This window comes from Canis aureus, chromosome 21 (assembly GCF_053574225.1).
Source record: "Canis aureus isolate CA01 chromosome 21, VMU_Caureus_v.1.0, whole genome shotgun sequence".
Classification (NCBI taxonomy): Eukaryota; Metazoa; Chordata; class Mammalia; order Carnivora; family Canidae; genus Canis; species Canis aureus.
The window spans coordinates 4,098,777-4,111,909 of record NC_135631.1 but is presented as its reverse complement, the minus strand read 5'-3'; the positions used below and the strand labels follow the sequence as shown (position 1 = coordinate 4,111,909).

The window sequence follows — 13,133 nt, the reverse complement described above, 5'->3', positions numbered from 1 at the left end:
GGCGCTGGGGCCCCGGGGGCCACGCAGAGCAGCGCCCTCCCAGAGGTCAAGTTCCCCTTCCCCAGAAGGCAGCGGCTGAAGGGCCAGGGCCGTCCTCCCCGGGGTCACCGCGGGAACCCTCAGGGCAACTGTCCCCACCACAGCTCCCCCCAGACCTAGGCTCCTCTTTAACCCTCCTCGTCCTGGCATTGGCATCCCCACCCCCTGGAGTCTCCTCTGCCATTTCCCCCACTGTCCCCTGAGGCCCTGAACTGGCCGCTTCCGCCCCGCCACTGAACCCAAGGCCGCGGCCCTCCTTGTCGCTAACTCCTGACGGACAGGCCACAACTTTTGCTTTTATAGCCGACGGCCGCATCACTGGGGCACTGCTCAGCGGGACGATTCCTCCACCGCCGCCGGGGAAAAAAGTCCCTCCCCCAGCCTCCCCTAGGAGCGACCCGGGCGGGTCTCGGGGCGGCCGTCCCGCGGATCCCCGGGTTACCCACGCCTCCCCCTCAGCAGCGCTTCGTGACCCGGGGAAAATATTTCTAAGTTCTATTTGGGATGCGATTTCCGTGAGCGAGAAACCGGTTTCATTCCGGGCGGGGGAGGGGCAGGGGGTGGAAGCCGCGCTCCCCGAGACGGAGCGGGGCAGCGTGGGGGAGGCCGGCTGGGGCTCGCCCTCTCGAGGGGCCCGGAGGAGACGCCGGGGTCGCCTCAGGTCACCCCGCCCCGCGCGAGTCCGAAAGAAGGGCCGGCGCGGCGTCTGGAAAATTCCAGGCGGCGGCGGAGGGATCTCTGCAGGGGGCGCATCACTCCCCGCGGCGGCGGGTGGGGGCGGGGCGCGTCCGCGTGACTCCGCGGGCGGCGGCTCGGCCTCGTGAGCGCCGGTGACGTCAGCGCCCAGGCGCGCGTGGGGGGCGGGGCGGGCCCGCGCGGCGGGAGTCACGACCGTCCCCCGGAAGGAGGGGACTGTCCGCACGATGTCCTCTGTGAAGCGCCTCCGCTTCAGAAACTGTCATTTTGTGCTGCTAGAAATGGCTGCGGGCAAGTTGATCCGAACGTTGAGCCCCGTGACGTTGCTGCCTGGTGGCTCCTGGGGAATGTGTTTATGGTTTTGTTGTGCTCCGTGGCCGGGGGCCTGAAGGTTTGGTCTTTCATAGCAAAACCCCCTCCTGGAATAGGCTACTTAATGACTTTTCGTGATGTATTAAGTGGAAATAAGTAGTTGGCAAAATAATGAAATCAAAGTCTTGTTTATGGGGGAAAACTGCAGAACTGCATGGCTGTAAGATCAAAAGGGTGTAGATAACCAGCTCGTTCTACGTTTGCATTGGGAGGTGGGGGAAAAGGGAGACAAAAAATTAACGACTGAATTTGTCCAGGGCAGTTTACAGCCTGTGATTGGGCCTCAGGACTCTGAGTCATCAAACAGGACGTGGGGGCACTGCCTGCTGGCTGCTCACGTACAGCAGGCCTCCAAACTGGGTCTTTTATTCTTTAAGATTTTTATTTGAGGGCGGCCCTTGGTGGGTGCCTGCAGCCTGGGGTGTGGTCCTGAGTACCCTGGATAGAGTCCCACGCTGGGCTCCCTGCATGGAGCCTGCTTCTCCCTCTGCCTGTGCCTCTGCCCCTCTCACTCTGTGTCTCTATGAATAAATAAATAAAATCCTTATTTTTAACAAAATTTTTTTTTATTTGAGAAAGAGCACAAATCAAGGGAGAGGGAGAGAGAATCTCAAGCTGGGTCCTCCTTGAACATGGAGCTTGACTCGGGTCTCCATCCCATGACCCTGAGAGCACCACCTAAGCAGAAACCAGGAGTGGGACTTAACCGACTCAGCAACCCAGGTGCCCGCTGTGTGGATCTTCTAAAGCAGTGGTAAAAGCAAATCCTCAGACTCAGCCCCTCCACCAAGGCCAGGCCTGAGTGCTTGGTGAGGCTTTTGCAAAGGGCAGTTAGCATCTCCTTGTCAGGGTGAGGGGAGAACCACAGCTTGAGACCATGTGGCCTCCATTCAGCCCTGGCCCCCTGAAGTATAGGGCGGAGGGGGACTGTGGTCAGATTAACCAGAAGTGAGGAGGACTTGACCAACTCTCTGCCAGAAAGTCTCCTCCAAAAGTAACCACCCATGCCCCAAAACAAAACGTTCCCTGACAATAGGTTCCCTTAGCAACTGAGAGGAAACTGGGAGAGAACTATTCCCCAGCCTCTGCAACAAGGCGTGGGCAGGTGGGGCTGGGCCCCTCCTTGTGGTTCTTACAAAACTGATGACTCTCATGTGACCCTCAGCACTGAAAACAGAATTTGTGGCAAGTCCAGGCTTGTCCTCTAGCAGCTGCTCTTCTGCCAAGGAAAGATTCCTGCAGCACACCCTCATCTAGATCTGCCCCCTCAGTCTTGTTCTGACAATGTTTCCAGGGGTCGGTTGGTGAGACTTGGCGTGAAAGAACAATGTGAGAAGAGGGATTCATCAGAATGTTCTAGAAGCTCTGAGGTGTGTATAATACTCAGCAAGTTCCTTTCCTGCTGCGTCACAGTGCCAGGCTGTGGAGTCAGCCCTATATTTATCTACAAGGCGCCAGAGAGGCGGTAGTCTCCATGGCTCTGTGGCTGCTTCCTGGGCCCACTTGAAGTCTTACCTTGCTTTTCTCTACCTGTAGTTTAAAAATCGTCCTTCAACGTTATCATTCCCAAGTTCCAGAAACAAACTTCCTTAGATTTTTTTTTTCCCCAAAAAAGTAGTAGTAGGAATTAGCAACATAAAACATTAGGATTCTACAAAGCTTAGGATTCTCCATCACAAAAGGCCCTAAAGCCCTGTGTGCCCTGGTGTCTGGAGCTGCTCTGGCCACTGACTCCATTTGCAAGGACAAAATGGCAGTTTCAGGGGGTCTTGTTTAGAAGCTCTCCTGGCCTCCAGTTCTATACAGCTGGTGTTCTTTGGGAAAGGAATGTACTTACTGAGAGGAGTGGAGGATAGTGTTAAAAAGAAATGATATATCTAAAACGGAGTCATGTGTGCTAAACCCCACCAAAACTTAATGCCTAACTTAATTGCAGTGTCAGACCAATCAGTCTGGAATTTCCTGATTCACTCTAGTGAGGCAGCCTGCATTAGAAGGCCCCTGCTCTTCCACCTAAAGTAAGGTGACCTTGAAAAAGAACTATTTTTCTTTTGCTAAGATCCTCCTTGTCATACCTCCTTGTCAAATAGAAATACCTTCTATTTTCTGCAGCTCCTTTCCATTTATCGGATGGAACACCCAATTCATGAATCATTGAATACAGCCAGTTAGGTCTTTACATTTACTCAGTTGAATTTTGTGTGTGTGTGTTTTTTTAACAGTAGAAAACCACACAGGGGCATCTCTGTCCTGCCTTAGGGAAGGCCAAGATAGTCTTACGATGAGGTGGACAAATGTGGTGCTTGGGTTCTGCCTCTTTTTCTGCAAATAAGGCTAAAAATACCTCCACCCTGAGGGAGGAAGAGAGCAGGCAGTGCGTCAGCAGATTTCTTTGGATCAAAACAAGCTGTTCCAGGAAACAGCCGTAAACAGGAACTCGGTGGGGCTGGTGAGGGATCCACCCAACCGGAGTGAAGTCCTCTCCTCCCTCGGGAGCCCACTTGTGAGCTTAGGGTTGGAGGGGAAAGGAGAACAGGAAAGGACCCATTGGGCAACATCTGGGTTTTTCAGGGTCAGGGCCGCGGTTCCAAGTCCTTTCATACACCCATGGCTGTCCCCCCACCTTGTTCTGAAGCCAGCTCAGCTCTGCTTCCAAACACACACCAGCCTAGGAAAGCACCCAGATTTCCTGCAGGAGCCACTGGAAAACAGAAGAGGGGAGAAAAAGGGGTTGTACTTCAGGTTCACACCACGGGCAGGCGACCAGAGAATGTGCCAGACTCTGCTCCCACTCCCCACAGGTCCAGTTCCAGGGCTGTGGCCTCCTGGGTCACCTTGGCCGTCTGCTCACAAGAACCTATCAGTTGGGCCCTTTACCCTCTGAGCCATGAGGCCTCTTGTCTCAGCCCAGGAGGAAGCTGCACAGTCACCGTGTGCTGGCCGGGAGCCCTGACTGCCCTGCCAGGCCCCGCCTCGCAGCAGCCCAAGCAGAATCAACAACCTCCACACACCCCACCCCCACCCCCAGCAGCCCAGGCTCAGGACGGCGGCCCCCATCTCACAGTGTGGGCCTGGGCCGGCTCTTAACCCCTCCCAGACATTCTTTTCTCATTTCCACTTAGGTAATTCTGACCTATTACGGTTCTGCCTGGAAGGCTCTTCGCCCAGTGCCCATCTGGGCCAGCCGTCCCTCAGGGGCTCAGGCCTCTGCCTGGAGGTCACGTCCGCAGTGGGTCGTGGACCGCACTGGGGCTTCGGCTCCTTGAGGGGGTGGTGGTTTCTGTTTGTTCTGCCCTCCGCTGGCTCCCTGGTCCCTGGCACACAGCAGACCTCAGTGTGTTGAAGAAAGCAGCCTATGTTTTTATAAAGGTCACTGTTCACTGAGAGGCTCTCAACAAATATTTGTGATATTGGTGGATAGAAGGAAGGAAACAAGTGCCCAGGTCAGCAGCAGTCCCACAAACTCAATGACAGACCCAGATTTAGGGGCCTGTCCAGCCTGGATGCCCAGGTCAGGAGATGAGGAGAAAGCATCAGGGGCTGCTCCCTGTGGGCGGGGCCCAGCTTCTCACCCTGAACCCCTGGGCCCAACTGAGAGGGTCCCTGTCTGCTGGTGCTGGCAGAAGGCATTTGAGGGAGAGAGTGTCAGGGTTCGGACTCCCCAGACCCTGGCTCATGAGGGAGAGGAGTTGGACATACCTACCTACATCTCATGCTCGAACTAACTTTCTTTTCTTCCTTTCCTTTCCTTTCCTTTCCTTTCCTTTCCTTTCCTTTCCTTTCCTTTCCTTTTTTTCTTTTTTTCTTTCTAAGATTTTACTTATTTATTCATGAGAGAGAGGCAGAAACATAAGCATAGGGAGAGGCAGGCTCCCTTTGGGGAGCCCTGGACCCTAGGATCATGACCTGAGCCAAAGATGGATGCTCAACCACTGAGCCACCCAGGCATCCCCATGCTTGAACTTTCTAAGCCCACATGGACCAAAAGGCAGGCAGCCAGTGGGGGGAGCAGGGAGGTTAGGGGAGGGGTTAGGGGAGAAGTCCTTACATACTTGACCCTTTTTTTTTTTTTTTAAAGAGGTTTTTCGGCTTTATTTTTTTTTTTTAATTTTTATTTATTTATGATAGTCACAGAGAGAGAGAGAGAGAGAGGCGCAGAGACACAGGCAGAGGGAGAAGCAGGCTCCATGCACCGGGAGCCCGACGTGGGATTCGATCCCGGGTCTCCAGGATCGCGCCCTGGGCCAAAGGCAGGCGCCAAACCGCTGCGCCACCCAGGGATCCCCATACTTGACCCTTGTGTCTGGTCGGGGCATGGGGCCTGTGGGCTCTCAGTCCCTGATGCTCTTTCCTGAGGCCTCCCTGCTGCTAGAGCCAGACTTTACTTATGCCTTGGCTGTGCCTCTGGGGAAACAACTTGGAGGATGAGACTTAGTCTCCTGCCTCTGGAGCTCCTGGATACGCCGCCACATACACCCGAGACTCCTGGCATCAGGGCCCTGGTGGCCCAGTCCTGCTGACCACTTCCAGCTTTCCCTGAGTCTTGCCTAAGCTGACTTGCTGCCTAGAACTTGCCCTGCCCTTCTCCTGCCAACTCTTTCTCTGGCTCACTGTCACCTCCTTGTGTTCTGCAGCCACTGCCCCCAAGGGTTCCCCATCCCCCTTACCCCCCCCAAATCTGAGCACCTGTGTCATCACTCCTCAGCCCCCAGCAGAGGGAAATCCTATGGATCTAGAGACCTGATCCCATAAGCCTTGTTTCTTTTGACCCCAGCTGTGTCCTACCAGTAGCCCCCAAACTTCCTCAACCTCCCTATTGCTGGCTGAGCAGGTCCCGCTTTCCTAGGCACCACTCTTTGGCTTGTACTCACCTTGCCAGCCTGTTCCTGGTCCCCATCCACCAGGAATCCACCAGGAACTGTCTGGTGACAGTTCCTCTGGGCAGGGAGCTGGAGGACGCTGACATCCTACTAGGTTTGCATAACCCCCGAGAAACCCTCTTCCTTCTCCGGGCTGCATGCAGCCCCTACTGCCAAGGCTCCCACTTCTACTAGGGTCCCTGCTGCTAGAGTCCTTGTCCTCAGGCCTGAGTCTTGTCCCTACCGTGACTCCACCAGAGCACTGGTAACTTATTTTTCTTTATTTTTTTAAAGATTTATTTATTCATGATAGAGAGAGAGAGGCGGAGACACAGGGAGAGGGAGAAGCAGGCTCCATGCCGGGAGCCCGACGCAGGACTAGATCCTGGGACCCAGGATCGCGCCCGGGCCAAAGGCAGGCGCGAAACCGCTGAGCCACCCAGGGATCCCCAGAACTGGTAATTTAAATTGTCCTCGAACCTCTGAAGGAGCGTGTTTTGCTCTAACCTCTGCTGTGCACCGCCTCCGCTCCCCCCACAGTGGCATCTTAAACAAGGCGTGCGTGGCACCAGGGCTTCTGCAGGTGCAGTAGAAACCCTCTGAGTGGTGCCACTGGCCCTGGAGGCTGCTGACCCTGACACTATGAGGGAGGCCTATGCTCTCACTGGCCTAGAGTATCAGCAGTTACCACCACCCTCTTCACCAAATGCCAAGGTCAGATAGGCAGGGGACACTGTAGTCCTGAGGAAGAGCCAGGACTATTATTATTCTCCTTCTTGCAAACTGTATTTATGACAAGTAGTTTTAAAATAACCAGCGGGCTCAGTGTGGGTCGGGGAGGCAGGTGCCAGAGAGACAGCTGGGATGGGGGTGGGGCCCACCGGGCTGGGACCTGGGACAGTCAGCTCCTGTGAGCACAGGGTGGAGCAGGAGGGAGATGACTAGCCCAGGGTGTGCCCACCCCACCTCTTGGATTTCCCAAAAAAGCCCTAGTTTTAAATATTTTGACGCGATCATTTCTCTTTTTTCTTTTCTTTTCTTTTCTTTTCTTTTCTTTTCTTTTCTTTCTTTTCTTTTCTTTTCTTTTCTTTTTTCTTTTCGACGCGGTTATCATTTCACAGAAAAACATAAACATTCCAAAGCAGAATCTCTTTGCAGGACATGGATCCTGGTGTTTGGAAAATGTGGGTCACCTCACCCATTAGTGCCCTTGGAGGTCCAGGACCCCCTATCATGGACTGTAGGAAGGTGGTGGCAGTCAGGAGGCACAGCCCCTGCCTGGAGACGAGGGACGTATGCAGCGCCAGGTGAAAGGCCCCCCAGATTCTGCCTCAGGTTCCAGATTACAGGGATCTGGGCGGTAAATGCCGGGACACCGCCTCTGCGGTGCAGCTGCAGGAGGAAAGGGCGGGCTCAACTGCCCCCTTCTGGCCATAGCTGGACCTGCAGGCAGTGACCTTTGTCCACTCTCCCCCAGTTTCACAGACCGCTGCCCCTGCCAAATTGTCAGCCTGGTGGAGGCCAAAAGAGGCGGCCAACCCTGGAGCACCTGACTTTGCTGCTTAAAACTCAAGTCCTGACCCAGGCCCAACCCTACCACCCCGTTCTGGCTGACCCTGGGGTAAGTTGCCTGCCTTCTCTGATTTGGGCAGGGAGAGAGTGTCAGGTGGCTGTAAAATGTCCTCCTTGCCTGGGAGAGGGAGGAGCCATGAGAATCTGCCCTGAAGTCTCCCACTTCCCTTGGCTCTGGGCTGTCAGGCTCAAGGTCACAGCCAGGCTGGGCGTGGCTCCCCTGTGTGGCCCCTCACCCCCATACCCTCTCACTGTCTCTATTATTACAGAACCTGTCAGGATCTCTCCCCTAGGAAGCCTTCTTTGATCACTGACTCTCGTTCCCATCTGTTGTCTGTTCCTTTGTCTTCTTTTTTTTAAATATATTTTTTAAAATTTTTATTTATTTATGATAGTCTCACACACACACACACACACACACACACACACACACACACAGAGGGAGGCAGAGACACAGGCAGAGGGAGAAGTAGGCTCCATGCACCGGGAACCTGACGTGGGACTCGATCCCAGGTCTCCAGGATCAGGCCCTGGGCCAAAGGCAGGCGCCAAACCGCTGTGCCACCCAGGGATCCCTGTTCCTTTGTCTTCTTGAGTTTGGGTATGGCCAGCTCCTCTGCCTGGGCAACCATATGTATACAAAGTTGCTTGTGGGGCAGCCCCAGTGGCGCAGCGGTTTAGCACCGCCTGCAGCCTGGGGTGTGGTCCTGGAGACCCGGGATCGAGTCCCACGTCGGGCTCCCTGCGTGGAGCCTGCTTCTCTCTCTGCCTCTCTCTCTATGAATAAAATAAAATAAAAAAAGAAGCCACAAAGTGGTTTGTGTTCCTGGTCATGTGTGTTCCCATGGCCACCCTGGGATGGTCACTCTGGACTTTTCTTTTCCAGCTTTATCTGTGTACCTTGAGCCTTTGGCTTCTTTTTTTTTTTTTAAGATTTTATTTATTTATTCATAGAGACAGAGAGAGAGAGGCAGAGACACAGGCAGAGGGAGAACCAGGCATCATACAGAGAGAGCCTGACGTGGGACTCGATCCAGGGTCTCCAGGATCACTCCCTGGGCTGCAGGCGGCGCTAAACCGCTGCACCACTGGGGCTGCCTGAGCCTTTGGCTTCTTACACGGAGCATGGAAGCTTTCCCGGCTGCCCTGCTGTATTCTGAGTCCAGTGGGGCTTCCGGCTTCCTGTGGGTATCTTGTCCCACTAGCAGCACGAAGCCCTCCTCTTGTGGCTGGATCTGAGGCAGGCCTACTGGCTGCAGCTGTGACAGGAGCCACCCATGCCTGACTCACTGAGAAGCTGGGATTGGGAAGGCTTGTGGAAAGGTCCCGGATGCTGTTAAGTGGTAGAGAATGGCCCAGAAATGCCCTAACCTCTGAAGGGATTGCTTGTGCTGATTATTCCAGTGATCTCTGCTGTTGGAGTTCGGAAGAACTAGGGGTCCTGAGGGACTCAGAAGACCCTTGTATTGCTGCACTGACCCTCATGAACCTCTTCTGGCCTAGGGCCTCTGGAGCAGGTGCTGGCTGAGGCAGTCTGTGTGTGCCAGCCTGGGGGAGGTAAGTCACTATGCAACCCAAGGGCAGCTGGTATCTTAAAATAACCACCTTTGATGCACTAAACAGCCCCAACGAAGACCGAGACTGTAAACCGTTAGGATGGTATTAGGGGTTGAATTGTGTCCCTTGCAAAAAGATATGCTCAAGTGCCAACCCTTGGGACCTCAGCATGTGACCTTAGTTGGAAATAGGGTCGCTGTAGATATAATTAGTTATGATGAAGAAGCCTAGGGTGGGTGGGCCCCTAATCCAATGTGACTGGTGTCCTTTGAAGAAGACACCCCTATGAAGATACATGCACACAGGGAGAAGCCATGTGATGACAAAGGCAGACTGAATTTATGCAGCTTTGAGCCCAGGAATGCCAACGATTGCAGAAAAACACCGGAAGCCAGGAAGGAGCGAGGAGGGGCTCCTCTGTAGCTTTCAGAGGGAACGTGGCTCTGCCGACACCTTGGTTTGGGATTTCTGGCCTCCAGAACTGTGAGATGATAAATTTCCATTGCCTTAGGCCCCCCAGCCCAAGGCGCTTTGTTACAGCAGCTCCAGGAACCTAATAAAGGTCGAACAGAGATGCGTGAAAATGACTTCCGGAACACGCTCTTCCAAGATGAGTGAATGAGGGAGCCTGACAAAATCACAGACACAGTCACACAGACTGCGGATGGTTCCATATCCGTTCCCCAGCATCACCCACAACCTCATAAAGCAGGGCTGATTATCTCCACTTCACATGTGAAGAGACTGGGGCCCCGCAGAGGTGACGTCTAACCTCACAAGGGTGGGGGATCCCGACCTTTCTGACCACCTCTCCTGCCTCTGCAAACAGGTGCCTGCCTCTCAGTTGTGAATGTGTGCAAAACACTGTGCTCTGCCCTTGAGCGTGGGGAAGAAATCATTAGGCCTCGTATCTCCCCCAGTCACGGGAAGAGTAGATGTTGCTACTGTCCCATTTTAGAGATGAGCCAATGGAGGGCCCAGAGAGGTGATAACATTTGCCTAAGGCTGCACAGCAGGGAGGAGGAGTCAGACAGTGAATAGGTCTTGGCCTCCTGGAGGAGAAAGATTTAATCCCTCTGGAAGACAAGGAAGTCTAGGGTTTGTGTGGACTGAAGCTTAGTTTTAGGGTTTCTTTTTCCAAAAAAATAATCTTTTAAATCCTTCTTTTGCCTGTTTCACAAAACCATTGAGCATGGTGCTAGCAGAGCCTTGGAGGCAAGTGGGGAGCTCTTGCAAAGGGGAGGGCTGTGAAACTTGACCTTCATTCAGGCTGCCCAGGCTGTGGCGGGCCGCACGCTTGCCTTCTGTGTGCTGATCGAAGGTTGGGGTGGGGGGTGGGGGTGGACATGGCAGAGGGCCTGGAGTGTATATCACTGCCCTCACCATCCAGTCAGATGTTGCTGACCACCCACTCAGAGCAGGGATTTGGGCTGATGGCCTCTCAGGGGCATGTGTAACCCAGGACCTGACCCCAGGATGATCATGGGAGAGGCAGTGGGACCACCCCCCCACAGTGTGGGCAGCAGGCTTGCACAGAAAAGGGGGGCAGAGCACCTCACAGATCAGGAAGCTGACTCCCAGGGAGCTTCAGCAGCCACCTTGCCATGTAGAGGTGCTCTCCCCAAGGGGATTTGGTTCTAGTTGGGTTCTCTCCCCTGAACCCTCTTTGGTCATCTCAAGAGTGCCTGGGATTGGGAGCACATGCTCCAAGCCCTCAGACGACTAAGAGGCCTCCCCCAGCACCCACCCTCTCCCTGACCACGGCCAGGTGTCTGTACAGATCACAAGGGGTGGTTTGTACGAGTCAGCTAGTGTGGGGGGTGGGGGAGGACACACGGTGAGGGGTGGGCAAGTGTCCTCTCCCTCTGCCATGCTGGGTGGCCAGAGAGAGCACAAAATCCCTTCTGGGAGCGACAGCCCATTGATGACTGAAATGGGGTGTGTGTCGTGTGTATGTGTGTGTGTGGCTGGGGGGACACATTCTGAACTTATGCCCACGAGTCAACTGGAGAACTAGCAGAGGGGACTGGGTGGTGGTCCTGGAGGGAGGCCCCCGGGGAGCTCGGGCCTGCCCACAGACAGGACAGGCAGCCGCGCCTGCTCACCCAGCTCCCAGGGCAGACAGTGGGACGAGGCTGGGTCAGAGACGGCAGAGGACGCCAGCGTGGCCGACAGGGCACAAAGTGGAGCAGAGCCGTGGTGGCGGGAGGGTGGCGAGGCAGGCAGAACAAGGTCCCTCCAACATGTCTGCATCCTGACCCCTGGAGCCTGCAGCTGTTGGGTTGTGTGGCAAAGAGGAACTAAAGGTGCTTGTGAGCCAGCTTTCATAGGGAGAGGGTCCCCAATTATCCACAGTGGCTCAAGGTAATCACAGGGACCCCGAGCCTGGAAGGGCAGAGCAGGAGAGAGATGTGAGGACCTCACTCGCCTTCACTGGCTGGAGGCAAAGATGGAGGAAGGGGCCACCTGCTGAGGATGCGGGTGGCCTCTAGAAGCTGCAGAGGGAGAAGAAAGGGACTCTCTCCTGGGGCCTCCAGAAGGAGTGAGACCCTGCCGACACCTTGACCTTTGTAGAGTGAGACTCGTTTCAGGCTTCTACACAACTGTGAGATAATGAGTGTGTGTGGTTTTCAGCCATTAAGGTTGTGCCTGCCTCTCAGGGCTGTCACAGGTGGCGAGGGTGGATGCAGCATGGGTAAGAGGAAGGGGCTCCAGGTGGGCCAGGCTCCAGGCACTCCCTTAATCCACCAGAGTGGGGGGGGGCGGTGTGCAGTCAGCAGGCCCCGGCCTCTCAGGGGATCCTGGCATCTCTGCCAGCTTCCAGACACAGGACTTCTAGATGATGGTGAAAATAGTTAAGAGCCACCAAGGGCCTCGTCACCACCAGACCCCAAAGCACTCCAACAACCCTATGAGGTGAGTATTATCATTCCCATCTTAAAGGTCAAGGTGTGGAGGGTCACGAAGGGCCCACAATCGAGGCATCATGCGGCCCCGTCTGAGGACCCCACAGAAGGCATGACTAGGGGAGGGGGCCCTAGTCCCAGTACCTCGCTGCCACAGAGACGCTCCCAAATCGTTCACAATGGGAGCTCCAGACCCCATATGGTGCTTACCCTACAGGGCCAAAGCCCGTGGCTACCAACAGGATCTGTGGGGAACAAACTGCCTCCTGGCCGGGGCCCAGGCCACGAAGAGCCCCCAGGGTGGGCCTAAGAATCGCCTAAGGGTTCTGGGTTCTCTGGCCTCTTGGCTGATGTGCTGGCATCCAGACTCTCCCCAGAGCCCCAAGCCCTCAGTGTGAGGAAGAACAGGGCAGTGGGGGATCTATAGGCCACTGTTGTATGGCTTAGGCTCAGGGGACAGGGACAAAGGCTCTAGCCTGCCCACTACCAACTCCTCCTGCCCCCGCCTCCCTCCACACCCCCCCACCTTGGTCCCACCATGAATCCCCAACCCCCTCCTGGACCTTCTTACCAAAGGCATCCCTGACCAATCACTGACATTGGAAAACCGCACTCTGGGCTCTCCCGTTGAACTCAGCTCAGCAGCCCAGAAAGCTGCATTACCTTGCTGTTTTGTTTTGTTTTTTTAATGTTTTATTTATTTATTCATGAGAGCGAGAGAGAGGCAGAGACACAGGCAGAGGGAGAAGCAGGACCCATGCAGGGAGCCTGACATGGTACTCGATCCCGGGTCTGCAGGATCAGGCCCTGGGCCAGATGCGGTGCTAAACCGCTGAGCCACCTGGGCTGCCCTTTTGCTGTGTGTTTAATAAAAAAGCAACCAAGGGCAGCCCGGGTGGCTCAGCAGTTTAGCGATACCTTCAGCCCAGGGCATAATCCTGGGGACCGGGGATGGAGTCTTACGTCGGGCTTCCTGCATGGAGCCTGCTTCTCCCTCTGCCTGTGTCTGCCTCTTGTGAATAAATAAATAAAATCTTAAGGAAAAAAAAAAAAAGCAAACAAGCAGCCTGTAGTCAACTCCCAGGGTGCAACCAACACACCCTCATTATTCAGTAACATAAACCGCTCAAAG

General features: G+C 54.9%; 2 long non-coding RNA genes across 7 annotated transcripts; one reads left to right on the top strand and one right to left on the bottom strand.

Moving 5' to 3' along the window:
* Positions 1–395: 395 nt before the first annotated feature.
* On the top strand, positions 396–9,682 carry LOC144292292 (uncharacterized). 5 transcript variants are annotated; one of them, XR_013359727.1, is made up of 6 exons: positions 396–554; positions 1,687–1,861; positions 2,273–2,477; positions 7,444–7,587; positions 8,943–9,095; positions 9,401–9,682. It is a non-coding gene; the product is annotated as an uncharacterized LOC144292292 (long non-coding RNA). The 5 variants fall into 5 exon arrangements; XR_013359726.1 differs by lacking the exon at positions 396–554 and adding an exon at positions 898–1,126; XR_013359728.1 differs by lacking the exon at positions 396–554 and having other exon boundaries at positions 903–1,830.
* LOC144292293 (uncharacterized) lies at positions 1,652–3,722 on the bottom strand. 2 transcript variants are annotated; one of them, XR_013359731.1, is made up of 2 exons: positions 2,244–3,722; positions 1,652–1,850 (listed from the first exon to the last, which is right to left on the bottom strand). It is a non-coding gene; the product is annotated as an uncharacterized LOC144292293 (long non-coding RNA). The 2 variants fall into 2 exon arrangements; XR_013359732.1 differs by having other exon boundaries at positions 1,652–1,785.
* Positions 9,683–13,133: the final 3,451 nt, after the last annotated feature.